Source organism: Acromyrmex echinatior, chromosome 7, assembly GCF_024713525.1.
Source record: "Acromyrmex echinatior isolate Ae372 chromosome 7, ASM2471352v2, whole genome shotgun sequence".
Lineage (NCBI taxonomy): Eukaryota > Metazoa > Arthropoda > Insecta > Hymenoptera > Formicidae > Acromyrmex > Acromyrmex echinatior.
In genome coordinates, this window is record NC_141858.1 from 4,331,698 (window position 1) to 4,348,849 (window position 17,152).

At 30.3% G+C, this 17,152-nt stretch overlaps 1 protein-coding gene and 1 long non-coding RNA gene across 11 annotated transcripts in view; one reads left to right on the forward strand and one right to left on the reverse strand.

The window, feature by feature from the left end:
- Positions 1-1,259: 1,259 nt before the first annotated feature.
- Positions 1,260-5,995, reverse strand: LOC147909028 (uncharacterized). The gene is made up of 2 exons (XR_015545569.1): positions 5,687-5,995; positions 1,260-1,520 (listed from the first exon to the last, which is right to left on the reverse strand). It is a non-coding gene; the product is annotated as an uncharacterized LOC147909028 (long non-coding RNA).
- A 554-nt stretch (positions 5,996-6,549) lies between these two features.
- Positions 6,550-17,152, forward strand: part of LOC105148821 (sodium-dependent nutrient amino acid transporter 1-like) — an 81,992-nt gene continuing 71,389 nt past the window's right edge. For 2 of the 10 annotated variants that reach the window (XR_015545559.1, XR_015545560.1), the window contains exons 1-5: positions 6,748-6,889; positions 14,480-14,724; positions 14,935-16,529; positions 16,652-16,794; positions 16,927-17,136. The gene's annotated coding sequence lies outside the window, so the exon portion shown is untranslated. The other 8 variants (XR_015545563.1, XR_015545562.1, XR_015545561.1 and 5 more) reach the window with 8 other exon arrangements.

A 17,152-nucleotide genomic window follows, 5' to 3' on the forward strand; every position in this document is an offset into this window, starting at 1 on the left:
AATAAAACATGCATACATGTATATTCTGTACGCGTTGTCATATGATATATTCCAACTTTTCCTGCAACGGCACTAAAATCACATCATTCCGATTTTCTATGGGTTTTCCGATACCGTCGAGTCCATTTTTATCCTCGAGTTTGGTCTCCTTTTTTTTTACTCCGTGGGTGTGAGATAATTCTGAATAAATATTGTATTTGGCAGAAATATAACATTATTTTTTCAATGTTTTTTTCAATTTTTTTATTAATAACTTTTTGTGTATAATAAAATGAATAACGAGCGACGGCTGAAACCTGTTGGAAGTCACTCAGGGTAATGACATTAACATAAGATAATCTGAGCTGACTCCCCTAATCTAAACAATTCTTAAACAAGTGGAAAAAATGAAACTTATTATAGATTTATGTTTGCTTAGCTGACTCCCTTAATGAAAAAATTATGTAATAATGAGCTATTTATGCGCTATTCATATCCACAAACAAAAATTTTTGCGCTCATTCCGTTTAGCTAAAAAAAAAATTGTTGAGGGCGGGGGGCTGAATAGGCAATCAATCAACTCCCCCCCCCTCCCTGTTAAAAACAATTGATTTGGAAAATTAAATACACAGGATTTATGCGCTATTTATGTTATTATTTTCAAGCATTTTGGATTTTTGCGCTACAACCCTTAAGGCACTTCCTTTTTGAAGCGAACAGCCATATTCACCCCTAAGTCAGTTAAAATTGCAAAATTAAATACTCTGACTATAAAAATTGTGAAAATAATACTTATCCAATCGAAATTTATTTTTGATTTATGCGCTATGAATTCCAAATGAATATGGCTATTCGCTCCAAGACAATTTTTCACAAATTATAAATATTAATGTTTGCTCCAAGAGGGAAGTGCCTTAAGAGTTGCAGCAAAAAAATCGAAAAAGCGTAGAAATAGTAGCGCATAAATAGCGCATAAATCTCATGTATTTAATTTTCCAAATCGAATGTTTTTAATGAGTAGGAAGGCTGACTGCCTACTCAGCCCCCAAAAATTTTTTTTTTTAGCTAAACGGAATAAGCGCAAAAATTTTTGTTTGCAGATATGAATAACGCATAAATAACGCATTATTACATAATTTTTTCATTAAGATTTGGTTAAGTGGAGGGGGGGGGGCAATTAGGCACGTTATAGACTTATCCTGTTGAGGAGAAATATGTATGTATCACGATGTCACATATTTTACAATAATTAATGTAAAATTAATTACGGTTATTAATTACCTCGTCAGTGTCTGGCCGCTTTCTCCTGCGCTTGCAAGCTCGCTATTGCTTTGCCTGTACCATATAACACTTTTGCGCGAATCTGAACTCTCCTTGTGGTTGCACAGGTTACCCCAGACGTAGACGACGAACTTCCGGTATTGCCACCGGCAGTCGTGCCTAACTGCAAAGTACCACTCGTATAATTCGCGCCTCTGCAACTCGTACAACCCTCTGACATTATGCTGCTGATATTTTGGCGCTATTGTCGAGTATTTTTCCTGAACAAACAGCAATCAGCATCTTGAACAATCTCGCAATAATTGTAAATATAATGGGAAGCAATATTAATACGAAGAATTTAAAAAATTATATCGTAGTTTTAGAAACTGATTTCAATCACGATTGTAAATATAACTCGGATGAGTATAAGTCTTATAGTCTTATTATTTTAATTTAATGTTGAACTGTTATACAACTATGTTATTTAATTCAAATCAATTTTAAATTATACCTTTAATACTTATTTTTTATTTAATTTTATGTTAATTTACGGTTAGAACTATTAACATTTATTTTTAATAACATATTATTTTTTTAATATATTATTTTTCTGATCTTAATGGCTGTTCTACATTCGTTTGCAATCGAATTCTTATAACGAATTTGTATAATATTTTAAATACATTAATGATGAATATATTGTAACAAATTAAAATAGTTATTAGAATGTTCTATCTTTGAATAAATTATATGATAATTTATCTAATAAGTAAATGAAAGAATAAGAGTAAAAAAAGAAAAGAAAAAGAGAGTGATTGAAATTTCACGAAAAATGGAACATCTTCTTATTCATGAAATTTATTAATCAGAGAGCATCGGTTTTATGTTGAAAAAAGTATTAGGCGTGTGCAAAGAGAAGTGCAGGAGTCAAGGATTAAATAGCAGTATCAAAGAAAAGCATGAAGCATATTTGATGACTATAAGCGTTGCATATCATGTTGCAACATCGCTGGACATGACATCAGTATTAGTTTATGTATTAAGTGCCGCGTCATGAATGTGTATATGTATTCAAGCAATTTTCCTGCATAAAGATCATGCATTTTCACGTCATCTCAATTGTATCCACTAACTTGTATTAAGTCTTTTACTACGTTTTGTAAAAATTTTAAATTTAAATTAATGTCTGTCTTCTTTGATTATTAATTGATGCCAATAATTCAATCAACAACGATATAATGTCGCGACTTAAAGAGATAGAACACTTTGACCATTTTCAAAAATGAAGATTTTAAGGGCTTGGAAAAAGTGTAAATGTGACATATTTATAATTTTTCTACTTTATTCATACACATATATTGTATTTGTTATGTTTATTTATATGCAAATTTTATTAAAAAATATTAATTATGCGATGGAATACGGCGATCCGCGTAAAATATGATTTTATGTGCGCTAGTAAACAATGTACATGATTCCGCTATTTTTGTTATCTTGGAATAAAATCATTAAAAAGTTTTAAGCCTCAACATAAAGATGGCATTACTCGTCAAAATCATTCTGATACTATTATACAATCGTACATGTTTTGCAAAATACCTACCTTAATTGTTTGAGAATCATTTGTGCTAATCGATGTTAGTCATGTTTTTGTTTGATGAAAATCTGTGTCCTTCAAGCCTAATTTTGAGCCTAGGAAACAGGAAAAAATCGAAGATCAGATCTAGGAGTCAATCATGTATTTTTACGTGAAACTTTCCACATTTCATTTTTTACTTTTCACTTTTCATTTTTCACTCATCGAGATTTCACCTGAAACTTTTCATGTATAGCGACATATGCGATATTGCACGACTGAGCAATCCATATAATCTATAACTTATAACAACAGAAAGAAATAATAATGAACGTGACTGTGAAACAAAAACAAATATTATTTAAAACGCAATCCCGAATTAGTGAGGGATAGAATAGACAGAAGAAACGAGAGTCGATTAAAATTGGTAAATTTAAAGTATTTTATTGTATAATATATTATAGTAATTGCTGAGAAATAAATAATTATTGGACAAAATATAACATTTTTAGTTTCATTTTTAGTCAAAATATAACATTTTTTTTAGTCATTTTTAATTTAATTGTATGTATGTGTGTATATATGTAATAATAATTTTGTAATATATACATATATATTATTATAATATTATTATAATATATTATAATATAATATATTAAAATATAACATATTATTATAATATTTACATATATATAACCTCTTTTCAGTCAATGTGATATTACTTCTTCTTCAATTATTAATGGCATCTGCCTTGAGATAAATTGTCGGAGGATAAGACATGTTAGTTCCGAGTATCAATTCCCTAGATTTCCGCCTTTCCGCCACCACGGTCCTTCACGTGAACAATTTCACATTTTCACAGTTGGAAAAGTTACATGATCCCTCGAAATCATAGATGATCATAGAGTTCACGTGAAATTTTTCACTTTTCGCTTTTCCGTTCTAGGGGAAAAGTTATATGGTTGACTCCCTGATGAATACGGTGGGTAGTTAACTAATTCGAACCGCAATTCGTAAATTTTTGTTTGGCGATCGTCGATATTCGATTTTTTCTATTTTTACAAAAACTCTGACGTCGACTGACACAAATGACTGTCTAAAAACTGAGCGTCCACAATGGCTACAATTTTTATAGGTATCTTGCAAAACATGTACGATTGTAGTATCAGAATAACTTTGACGAATAATGCCATCTTCATGTTGAAGTTCAAAACTTTTCAAACGATCCTCGTACTTTCAATCAACTATAAATTAGTACAAATTAAATTTTATTCATTTTTGCCCTTGTGTTGTTTTTCTTATGGTTACCTGTTTAAATACATATTAAACTAGCGGCGCCACTATATTTTCTTGGGAACACATAATATAGAATTGTTTTTGATAGTACAAATTAATACAAATTCAATACTATTGATTTCTGATACTATTTTTCCTTTTTTCTTTTATTTTGAATTAGTCTTGCCACACAGAGAGAAAAAAATGGTTTCATATAATTTAATTATAATTTACAGATTCATTTTTTGAGTCAACTATAAATATAATTATTATTTATTATTATTTATAATTGTTTTAAATATGCCCATTATAGCTGTTTCAACATTGAAGTATGATCATTACAACTATGACATGCATTAAATTTTCCTTACCATGCGAACAATTTTTCCTGACAATCATACCTTTTAGTTATTATTACCATATAAATAGTTAGCAAATGTTAAGAAAATAATTATATTCACTATAATGACGGTTGCATTTATTACACAAAAATGATTATTTTTATCTACCATTCGTATATAATATTTACTATATTAATAATTCGGATTATCATAATTTATAGTACAATTTTCCATATTTGAAAGAACTATAAATATAAGTTTATTATTGCCAATTTAGCAATAATAATCATAAAAATGGACCTTGTAATCTCATAATTTTTTAATTATGCATTTTTTTATATGCAATTATAATCACAAATACCAAATACTTTTCTCGCTATGCAATTTAATGTTAAGCTAGCAGCGCATAATTTTTTAAAAAATAACATACTGTACAAAATTATCATTAATGGTACAATTTAGTACAAAATAAGTACTAAAAATTCCGATGGATCTGATTTGGTTCTGCTAATTTTATAAAGCTTACACCTTATTATTGTAGTGCCATGATTGACTTTTCAGAGATTCTTTATAATTAAACTTTTGAATAATTTTGAATTAATTGCAAATTTTTTTAACTATGAGATTATTAATTATAAATGATAGGTATTAATTATATTATATCGAGTAGCATTATGCAACTGAACGATGTAATTTCTTTGCTACGCAATCGTAGGCATCTCGACCGTCTATTATAATGTGCAGCTATGATTTGCGTGCCGTTCAGGGAAAATCTTGATTAATTATACTAATTGCAATATATAGTGAGTTTTTTCCACCTTACCGGAAAAAGGCAAAGCTCCGGCAAAACTTGTTGTTTGATTTGTTTGTGAAAAGTGAATTTTGTGAGGAAACATAGCTCAATACAAAACAGATACAAATACGAAAATGAAATTAATAAAATTATGTTTCCTACAGATAATAGGGTATGCGTCTAGAGAAACGATTTTCCTTTATTGCAAACTTCTTTTCAAACTGGATATAAAAAAATTAGTCACTAATTTTTATTAAAGCTTTTGAAGATTTAATAACAAAAAAGCAAATGTTTTTTAAAAGATTATTTATTATTAACATTTAATATAAATTAAGAACATATTTAACTTTGTTTTATGTATGTAATTCCAATTGTATTCTAAATTGACATATCACAAATCAAAATGCAAATTACGCTCTTACTAATCTCTCTCATCGATTATTGTAAACTTACTCGTACCGATTGGGTTCCTTTAAGATGAATTGAACGACTTCAGACTTTGTCATACACTGTCCCGAACTATATCACGAAACATTCTCCCTGATCTAATTTTGCTTTCCAGCAGCAGATTTACAAAGTTCGACCAATCCTTTCGAGATGGTCACCAATTCGAAAAAACGTGCAATTTTTTGTGGGATTCCCCGACGTCTCTATCAGAGAATAGAGATGAGCGTTCAAAATTGACGACAAAGAACGTTGTATGCTCGCGTCCACGGTGCGAAGGCGCCGAAGGAACTGATCGACCGTGTTCCAAATAGCCGCTTGGTAGGCTTCACCGAACACTCGTCTCTTTTCTTCTTCTTCCTGTGTGTTGTATCGGCTGTTTGTCGGTATCCTCACTGTCGTTAGAGTTGTCCTCTCCATTACTGTTGTCCATGTCCTCATCTGAAGCGAAGATGATAGGGATCCAGACCAAAATTCGGATAATTAGTGGAACTTTGCAATTATTGAAGCCACGAGCACCGTTCATAAATTGTAATACCAAATGAATTAGAATTAAATTAGAAAGTAAACGAAAATAAATCGATTTATCCGATTCTTAAATTTTTAAAAATATTACACATTTTTATCGCAGAAAGAAAGAAAACTTTAATTCATTTGATTTAATTGCCATTTGATATATTATGAAAATTATAAAATTTTTTAATAGTAATCTTAGAATTTCTATTAATCGCATATATTTACGAATCTGCTCAACGAAAAATTCACGTATTTAAAATTTCATTCTCGGCTATTCAGTCTTGACTCCTTAGCGCGGCTATGACTCACAATCGTGAAGTCCGCGTTACAAAGAGGGAGAACGAAGAAGGACGAGGGAGCCAGTGGACGTAAAGAGAAAGATCGAAGAGGAGAGGTATGCATTGCGTAGCGTGCATACGGTAGAAGCTCAACTCGTCTCGATACGTAATAACCTTTGATTGATAAAAATTTGACCAGCATAATTCTTTCACAACATGGTTGTGCACATGCATATGTGCGGCTGAGAGATCCGTGTAAAGCACTGCCCGACACTAGTCGGGCAGTGCGGTTCTATAGAAAGAAGGGGCACGGTCACCGCCGAATGCGTTTCTGGGTCTCTCTGCGGGCCTTGCGGCCACGTGACGCCGAAGAGTACGCAGCTCACGATAGAAATGTAGGATACCGCCGGACTTAGAGAACGCAGTGAGTAAATAATTTCTTATTTACTTATCGTGTCCCATCTAAGAACGGATATTTTTAGAAGAAGAGAAAAGAAAGAAAAGAAGAAGAGAATTAGAAGAAAAACTTCACCCATATCTTCTAGATTCTTTTTTTATTCTTCTCTTCCTTACAAGATTTATTTCTGTAGGGCAGATCCTCGCAATGCCGTCACTGTACAATGACAGCACATGTAAAAATAATGTACTAAATTGCTATGCTCACGTCATGTTATACATTTAATATTTAGAATATGCCAAAGATTCTCTTGAAGACATACAAATATCCTTCTCAGGATATTAATCACTTCTTCAGTTTTGATACCTCTAATAATAAGCAACCAAACGAACACGACATCTTTGAAATTGGTTTCTGCAGGAGTTTGAAGATATAAAACTGTTTAATTTTAAATACTTCTATTATTATCTACAAAATAGAATACAATTGCTAAGTGTTCGAGAGAAGCTCAAGGTGAGCGAAATTATTTCTTACCTTTCTGCTTTAAATAAAGAAATGACTTATAAATAAAACGTATAATCTATCATTTTATTCATCTTTATTTATAACTACGTACTGTACTTTATACTTCGCAGTATTCGCAGAGCTGGGTATAACGTCGACTATTGTGTCAGTAAACTGCTCTTACAGCCGTCACGCGGAACAAGTTGACGTAATAATTTGATTGATACTCGCGTGACTTGTTGCATATTCAGCCGCGTGCTGTTATCGGACTCGTTGCAATCAAAATTGCCATCAATGAAATTACAAATCTGTGTTTCGCAAATCTGTGCACAGCGTTGCATCAGAATGTGTCGTATTCAGCAGGACGCATTGTGATAAACGTGCATCGTTCTGCGATTCACACAAAAGAATTGAAAGCTGCAAAATTAAAGAGAAAGAGAAATTTGGAATAAGTAAACTTATTAATTTTGGTCATTTGACAGATCGTCAATTTAATATTAATTTATTAATTGAGTTAGTTATACTTATATATCGAATTATTTATTATTGCTTGATATCAACACAGTAATTAAATTGATTATTAATCTCAATTTAATCATATGAGAAGTAGAAACTCTCACTCTACAGTTCTTTGCTAAAACTAATGTCTTTGGGGGTAAATTACTATTTAATTTAATAGTTATAGCTATTAAATTATGTATATATTTATATCAGTTGGTAAAAAAATATGTTTTAAACATGTTTTAAACATGTTTAAACATACTTAATTGATGGTTTTAATATGTTTTGAATACGTTTTTTTATAATATTGTTTCAAGCATATTTAAAGCATTAAAAACATTTAAGAAAAAACACGATACGTTTTATTCTTAAGAAAAAAACATTAGTCTTTATCTATATAATCCCGATTTATATGTATGTATATGTATGTATTCATATGTGAGTATTTATATTTAATAATTACAATTAATAAAATAATATTAATAATGTCGTATTTGTGGCAATAATTATATTTTAAATTTTTAATGGTTCTCAAAACAATTCTCGTTCTCATAACTATAAAATTATTATAGTAAATTTTGAAATTTCAAAGATATATTATCGTTTGTAAAACTATTTTGCTTTTTTTGAGTGTACATTCTTCGGCCAGGGAACCTTGAATATGAAATGCGTGTTATATTGATCATTATCTACTTCTTGGTAAAAAAAGATAATAAAAAATACCGTTATTAATGGTGAAGCATTTTTCTTTCGTGACGCCGTGCAATTAAATACCGAAGCGAGCTAACTCTGCGCTGACCGTGTAACGTCGTGCTATCAGCTAGTAGGTCAGTCAACAACGAGGTCAGTCGAGGGCGAATCCGGACTACGGGTCAGCCAATCACGTACGGTTTGCCCGACAATGAGTATTAACTGTATACGTATAGCACACACCCGCAACACAGTTAAATTCATGCCGCAGTGGCGTAAAACGCCAGCCGACTAAAAGTAAGGTAGATGTATCAGTTAGCAGACAATTAATAGATATGACCCAATTTGTTGGACAAAATAATACAAAATGTTAAATATTAAACTTTTAATGATATACGAATCTAAATAAAATTTTTTATAAAAATTTAATAACAAATTTATTTAAAGTATATCATATATATCGTATATATCATTAAAAATTTAATATTTGAAATTTTATTACTTTGTTCAAATAATTAGTTTATATTCACCAATTGGTACATTTAGCTCAAGTCTCTTACAATTGGTGCAAATTCTTTTTCTGAGAGGTTTCTTTTCAAATGTTTCGCACACCCTAGTCTCCAGTAACACATCGTCTACAATAGAGAAATAAGTTTTAAATCATAGAAAATTGGCAAATCAGTCGATCATTCTTCTCACATACGATGGTGATTTATCAGTTTTTTACGGCTTAAAGCTTATTTCTCGATCTATTGTAGACGACACATAAATAGACAGATCAGACCAAATTTTGCGCCGATATGACAGCTCTGCTGATGTAATTAACGGCGGCCAAGTAAAACTATTAACAATTATTATCCTTAACAATTATTATCCTTAACTATTATACGTAAAAAACAATCGATGATTTAAATTACTATGATTTTCTCTCGTTCCTTCTCGATGTTCTTCTATAGTTTTCATTCCGCAAATAGACTCAACTTATGTTTAAACTGACATCGTTTGTAAAAATGTACAATAATAGAGGAAACTCATTTGCGGTGCATTTGTTAGAGCAAAATATAGGATCGTGCCTAGGGTGGGGGATAAGTAAGGAGTAAGTGGTATGATTCTCGCAGTAAAACAAGAAACAAGACAGAAGTAGGTCAGCAGGACTATCGGTCATGAGGGTCCGGGTTCTTGTCTCATTCACGTATTTGATTCGCCGGAGATGATAATGTTGAAATTGGATAGTATCTGTCAGATACAGATTATTCTACAAGAGATAAGAATCGGCATTGTGGCGGTATATGAAAAAAATTCAGTATATCTTTATATTTATTTATAAAAAAAATTATAGTTTGTTAAATAATTATTACGTATATACGAAAAGAAACGGCACCAATCCCATAAGAAATTAATCTTCGGTGAAATTAGTTTTTTTCATATATTGTATGTAACTTATGATAGACTACATAAAATATGTAAGAGTTAAAATAAAATAGAACAAATAAAATATAATAGAATAAGTGAACAATTTTCGTATTCGATCATAATTATGTGTGGGATACAATTATATATAGTGACATCATGTCACTACGTGTGACCATGTAGAAATATAAAAAGTTCCGAGATAGCAAAATATCTTGAATACTGTAAGTTTGATAAAAAAGAAACATGTTAGATGAAAAAATGTAAGATTTTTGAAAGGATCTAGTCACCAGATTTTTCAGTTTGACTTTAGATAGAATTAATTAATCAAAATCCGGATATTGAACAAAAAAATGCACAATTTTGAACACAAGAATAAAAAATTAAGATTCGTTCAATTCAAAATACAATAAATAGACAAAATCAAGGCAATAGGAATCTGCGCTGTAATTTGTGTGTTAACATTGTTACAAATATATGAATATAAAAGAAACGGCATTAATTTGAATATGGACACGAAATTACTTAACTAAGCGTACCACTGTTATTTGGATTCGTAATATTATTTATGTATATGACATTATATGTACCGGATTCGGTCATATATGTTAAAACTTTTACCATTAGTTCACATAATAAATAATAATTGTAAGACTCAGAGCTGATCCTATCATTTATAATAATCTCATTATGTTATGTTGGAGGATTTTTATAGTTTATTTAGATGTATTTTTTAAATGACCTCATTCATCGACACTACTCAGATTAGTTGTTGCGATTTTGTTTCATCCCGAATAGTTTTAAATAATTACTTTAGATAATTACTTATACAGTTTGCGAATTGGTTTGAGATAAGCTTCTTCTGCCTGATAATTGCGAGAAGAAATTAGCGGACGGTTACGATATACTACCATCTATGACTAGAATAGATCTCTACAACGCTGAAGAAGGTTAGAAGTTAACTGAAACGTATGTCTCGTTTTCCGTTTTATTTATCTCGTTCTTTTAGTAGACAATATATTATTAATTTTATTATTTGACCTAACATCTTTTATATTTATATATTTGTATCAATTGTTAGTGCACAAACACGGGTGGATATCTGTCCTGGCGCTCCGAGTATCTCAATATAGAACCCTGTCGAGAAAATCAGTGGCGTGCCTGTATTGCAAAATTAGACGGGGGTTTTCTAGTACTCTGTGTAGGAGCACATAGAATTTTCCGAGGTTGCTTAGATAGAAAATCTAGAAGGGGAATATCCAGCATCAGGTTTATAGACGGGATAAAAATAATTGAAAATCTTTATCTGCTCGTAGCCCTGGTGTTAAATAATTCCTGTCTAGCTTTTCTACCTAGACGACCACGCAAAATTGTATACAGTTCCTAGGTAGGGTACTAGATAGTCCCTGACTAGATTGCTAATAGATTTATTTAAAAACAAACAAAATTCTATTTATTAGAGCTATTTATTTTTTTTTTATTCGAAATCTTTTTAATATAAGCAACGATAACGGAAAATTGATTTATCCCTCGAATTGATGAAGTGGATTTTAATTCACGCATCTAAATCACTTTGCAGAAACTGATCTATTCACTTTATCTATGAGATTAAATATAAACTTTTATTGCAATTTGAGATTGTAAATAACCTTAAATTGCAACAAAAATTTATATTTAATGCGTATTTCAGTCGCATAAGATATTGTTATGAGTAAAAAAAATTTTAATTTGCGAAAGCGTAAACATTATGCAAGAAAAATATTCGGAACTTAATTAATAATCTATCATCAGAAAATAAAAATGTATGTGAAAATGATAGTGTGCATGTGTCTACAAAATCGATAGAAATTTGAAAATGTAACAGTGATTCTGATAAAATAACATTTGATATCTCAAGTGACTTGATCTTGCAAAATAATAATATGAACGATAGCAGCGATGAGGAAATGAATTCAGAAGATTTTGATTTGGCATCAATTAATAATGAAGGCAGTTTTCCAGAAGAAGTGGAGAACAACAAAGAATTGGAATTAGATGAAACAGAAGAGATTGAAATTTCACAGTTGCGTAAGTGAGCAATAGATTGCAAAGTGCTTCATGTACAAAGCCAAATATAAACAAATTATTAGGTATTTTTTGTTCAAGATTATTACCAAACTTGCCTAAGTCATCAAAGACTTTTTTGCGAACGTCATCTGCAAAATATTTGATCATGCCAAAGATTAATAATGGTGGCTCCGAAGAAGAGTTTTACAAACTCTATTTTATAAAAACAGGATTAATAGCATGCATTGATCTAAAAGTCCAAGAAGGAAATTATTTACCTACAAATAAATATGGTGTATCATTATTCAAATCTAGCGTAAAAATGTTTTGGCCGATTTTATGTAGAGTCTACTTTGATTGAGTCTACCAATGATTTTTAATCCAGTTGCAATATATGCTGGTAATTTCAAATCTAAAAATCTTATCAGACTTTTTACATCAGTTCGTTTTAGAAATAAATAAATTGCAAGTGAAGGATTGCGTAATATGTGACAAACACTTCCCAGATAAAAACATAAAATTTTATTTGTGTCACATTTGCACGATCTTTCCTGAAGTGTACACAAGGCCATTCAGAATTTAGTGCATGCGAGCGATGTGATATGTGAGAAGAAAAAGGTAATAAAGTGATTTTATTTCATCGAATAATCATCAAGAAAGAACTGATGAATCGTTCCGGAACTTTTTTTTTCAACCCAGTCATCATACAAATGCTTCGGCTATGTATATTATTACTTATATATCCACCAATATATATGATTAAACAATTTATTCTGGATTTTATGCACCTTGGACCCTTGAGTGTCATGAGAAGATTATTAGGAGACTATTGGATTAGTAGTAATCTATTGTAAAAATAAAAATGAGCTAAAAACATAGGGTTAAATTATCTCGCAGGTTATAGTACATCAGATCAAGCATTCCTATAGATTTTCAGCGGAAATCTCATCATATTTTGTTGCAAAATGAAAAACCACGAAGTTGATGTTTGTTTTGTTGTATTGTGGACCGTTCTAGAAGATCTAATAAATGACGTACAGTATAAGCATTTTTATTGCTCCATACGGCATGCAGGCTTTTGTGTATGAGTAACGCCCCAGAATATCACGTATACGCAAAAGACTATTTGATCACATTTGTCAAAACAGCATCACATATTTATGGTCCAGAGATTGTTGTAATTAATGTACATAACCTATGTCCTGGCAGATCATGTAGCCAATATGAATTGTAGCTTATTTAATATAAGCACATTTAGTTTCGAAAATTATTTGGGACAAATTAAAAGGAAATTAAATTCAGTGTATCGCCTCTTAGCTCAATACTGTAATAGATTGCATAAAGAAAATTGCGTTGAAGAGAAATAAGCTAGCTATGCAATCTCCTAAATCTAAAATACTTAAAAAAATTAATAATTCAGTATTTCTTGTAGTAAAACATAAGGAAGCAATTTTGTCAACAAAATTTCCAAATAATATGATACGTTTAAATGACGGAAGAATACTTCAATTAGAAAAAAAAAATTTGGAAAGTGTGCTAGTGATGGCACAACTAAACATTGATCGCTAACTTAGAACTATTGCAGATTTGCTCAGTGGGTGTTGTCATGTTGTCGTAAGCTTCAAGTAGCTTGAGTGTTAGACTCCCGATTGCGCAGGCATCTTTGTGGCTCGTCTTACGATTTGAACGCCTGCACGATTTGAGTCTTCACGTCACTCCTCGAAATACCGCGATTTCCAATTAGAAAAAATTTTCTTATCTGACAAAAAAATATTGAAAAGCAAAATTATGAAAATAATAAAATCTGTTTATTCTTATCCCTCAAATTCGAATAATACGAAGATATGGGAAATACAATATAAACAAGTGCATCTTCAGTAACAGTACCAATAGGTAATGTTGAAGATAAAGTCGTGCCTTTACGTCTAAACTTTGACTCGCAGAAGTCGGAAAGAGCTTTTGTGTTAAGTCCAATACATCAATAAAAGTTTAAAATGTCGTAAAAGTACGACATTTAAACTTAAAAATGGCTGTGTATATTTTATTTTATTTTTCATTATATAATGATTATTTTTTTCGAATGACATTAAAATTTATAAATAGACAGAAAAGAAATAACCATACGTATTCATTTATTATTGATCGATTAATTGATATACGCTGTGATGCAATTCAGCGCAGTTTACCGCGAAGCTTCAAGAATCTTCTTTAACAGCACAAATTACGACATCCCAAAAAGGACACAAAAATTTTCAACATCAAACACCAAACGTCTCGTAACGAAAGCAAGTCATATCTTTAAAGTAAGCTGTTATAAAAGAATTATGCATTTGTTTAATGTAAGCTCGAACGCGAGACTTATAACCTAATATATTTTGCATTTAATATCGTATTTTATAAGATAATCAATTATTAAGATGATTTAACAATTGACTCAAATGTGCAATATTAACTTTCGATTTAAAGAGACGAGTTCTGACGGAGATGATTACGACTTCGTAGTAGTCGTTGAATTTGTATCTCGGGGACGGCCAGGGCAAAGAAAAATAGACCTCGTTCCATCAAAATGGATTGAATATGATAAGAAAAAAGAGAAACTCATGATTAATTTATGCCATCACCTTATGGAAAAGAAGATTTCCAATTAATAACAGATTTAGCTGATGCAGAAGATTGGGTCTCCTACAGCATTAAAGTGAAAACTAAAACAAGTAAGTAAACCAAAATATATACCATATTAATTTATATGCAGTTGTAACTTTAATCTTATTTTCAAATATAATTAATTAAATAGAAAAATCTTTAATTTTCAAAAAGCGTAGAAATTTTTATTTTCATTTTTTTTTTAATGTTGCTTCTTAGTACATTTAAACATTTTTTGGTTATACATTACATTAATCACAGTGCAAGTTTGATTACAGAAACTTATGCCGATGGGATAAGAAACTTAAAAAGTTGGAAGAGCAACTGTATGCATTCACCGAGAGTGCAGCTGATCCAATAACAGTGGCCGCTGCAATTGAAGAATCATTAAAAATCGAAAATTTGAAAAGAAAAGTAGACGATTTAAAAGAGATGATGACTGTGTCACAAATTCCGGACAAAGATTCCGCAGACGCAAAAAAAAAATGTGAAAACGTCTGTTTCGTAAAATAATTATTTTAAAAATGTGCATTACTCATCAAAACTACATATTAAAGCAGTTTTAAAATTTATCTTTTTGAGTCGATTACTATAGAGTAGTTTTTTTTTAAATTATCTATAGATTAATTAATGGTTTATGTATAAAGTTTAAACGTATACTCGAATTTTTAAACAACATCAATTCCTAAATTTACAAAATCTAAGCTCTACCATAGAAATTACTGTGAAATATATTTACACTATTTGGTACTATATACGTAACTGAATACAAGTTTTAAAATTGTAAATTCATACTTTTCTATTATTTTGAGTATAATTGGCATGTTTGTTTAAGATCACAAATATCTCAATCTCATAATACTGGAAAAGCCATTTTAAGGAAAAAATCATTTCTGGAAAAAAAAATGTCGTATTTCATCATAAGAAATTGTAAAATAATTAAAATATTGTCATAATTTTCATTTTATTTATATAATATAATTGTAATTTTTAAAATGTTATCTTTATTAATATGTAAAATTTTATGTAGCATCAAGTTTAATAGGTAATAGTACAAGTGCTACTTCTTCTGATCAATGTAATTAATGAGTTGCAAATAAAAATAATACACTTATAAATGTTACAAAAACTGTTTCGAACAAGTTATATAACAAGTTATATAACATAATATTATAATCAATAAGATAGGAAACAAGACCGTTTATATTAAATAACATTACAATCCGAAGCGCCACTACGGTCTAAGTATTAAGATGTTGAACTAATATATATATTATTCAAACGAATGAATTAATTTCAGAAATAATAATTACGTGTCGATATGGTTGTCGACATTAACGCAATTAATCTGAAATGTAATAATCCCCCTAAAATTCCCCAAATTAATCTTAAAGACTGTAATAAACTTATGGCGAAAAAATATTGCCTCGGCCGGAAACGAACCCGAGCGTTGAAATAATGCGTTACTCTCGATACATATCCGTTATTGCGAAAAATTATTGCTAAGGTCTCGGTAGTCTAAAGGCTCGTACGGAATGCAAGAGATCCGGGTTCGACTCCCGGCCGAGGCAATATTTTTTCGCAATAAGTTTATTACAGTTTTTTAAGATTAATTTGGGGGGATTGTTACATTTCAGATTAATTGCGTTAATGTCGACAACCATATCGACACGTAATTATTATTTTTGAAATTAATTCATTCGTTTGAATAATATATATATTAGTTCAACATCTTAATACTTAGACCGTAGTGGCGCTTCGGATTGTAATGTTATATAATATTATAATATAATATTTTAGAAACTTTGTCATACAACTGTATACTTACACATGAGTGTAATTAACAGTGTTGATGATTGCAATTATAATTCGAGTAAGCATGCAATGTATCAAAGTACTAATAAAGCAACATATCATTTCGAATTTTATTATGTATCATTTATTATAGAAATTATTAATGATTTTAATTATTATCGTCTTTTATATGTAAATAAGGTTGATCTAATTTCGCAATCGATTGCAAACGTCACTTTGGAAAGATGAAAAATTTATGTATAATAAAAGAAGCATTGTTGAAAGCGTCAAAGGAAGCATCAATCTTAGCAACGAAGTCACAAAAATCGTCAAAGATAATAATTGTAAGTAGAATGTGTAAGGAGACTTAATTTTTATGGAGACTTAATTTTTGCTATCACTTAAATTATATATATTATTGTTAAACTAATAATTTGTACTATATAGAAATCCAATTTATCATGCACAAATTTCAGGATATTGCCGTTGTTCTTAACGAAATTTTAAAGATTCAAATTGATATAAAACGTTTTCTTGAGACATCTGCCGTCATTAAGAAAGGAATTGCTTCGATTGGTAAATAATTTTCCGAAAAGTATGACGTTGAGTTCCCAATGCGTACACTAGAAGACTTAAATGTATTCCAAGATAAATTAAAGGCAAACAAAAAGTGTTGTCATGATTTTGTAAGTGCTTCATTAA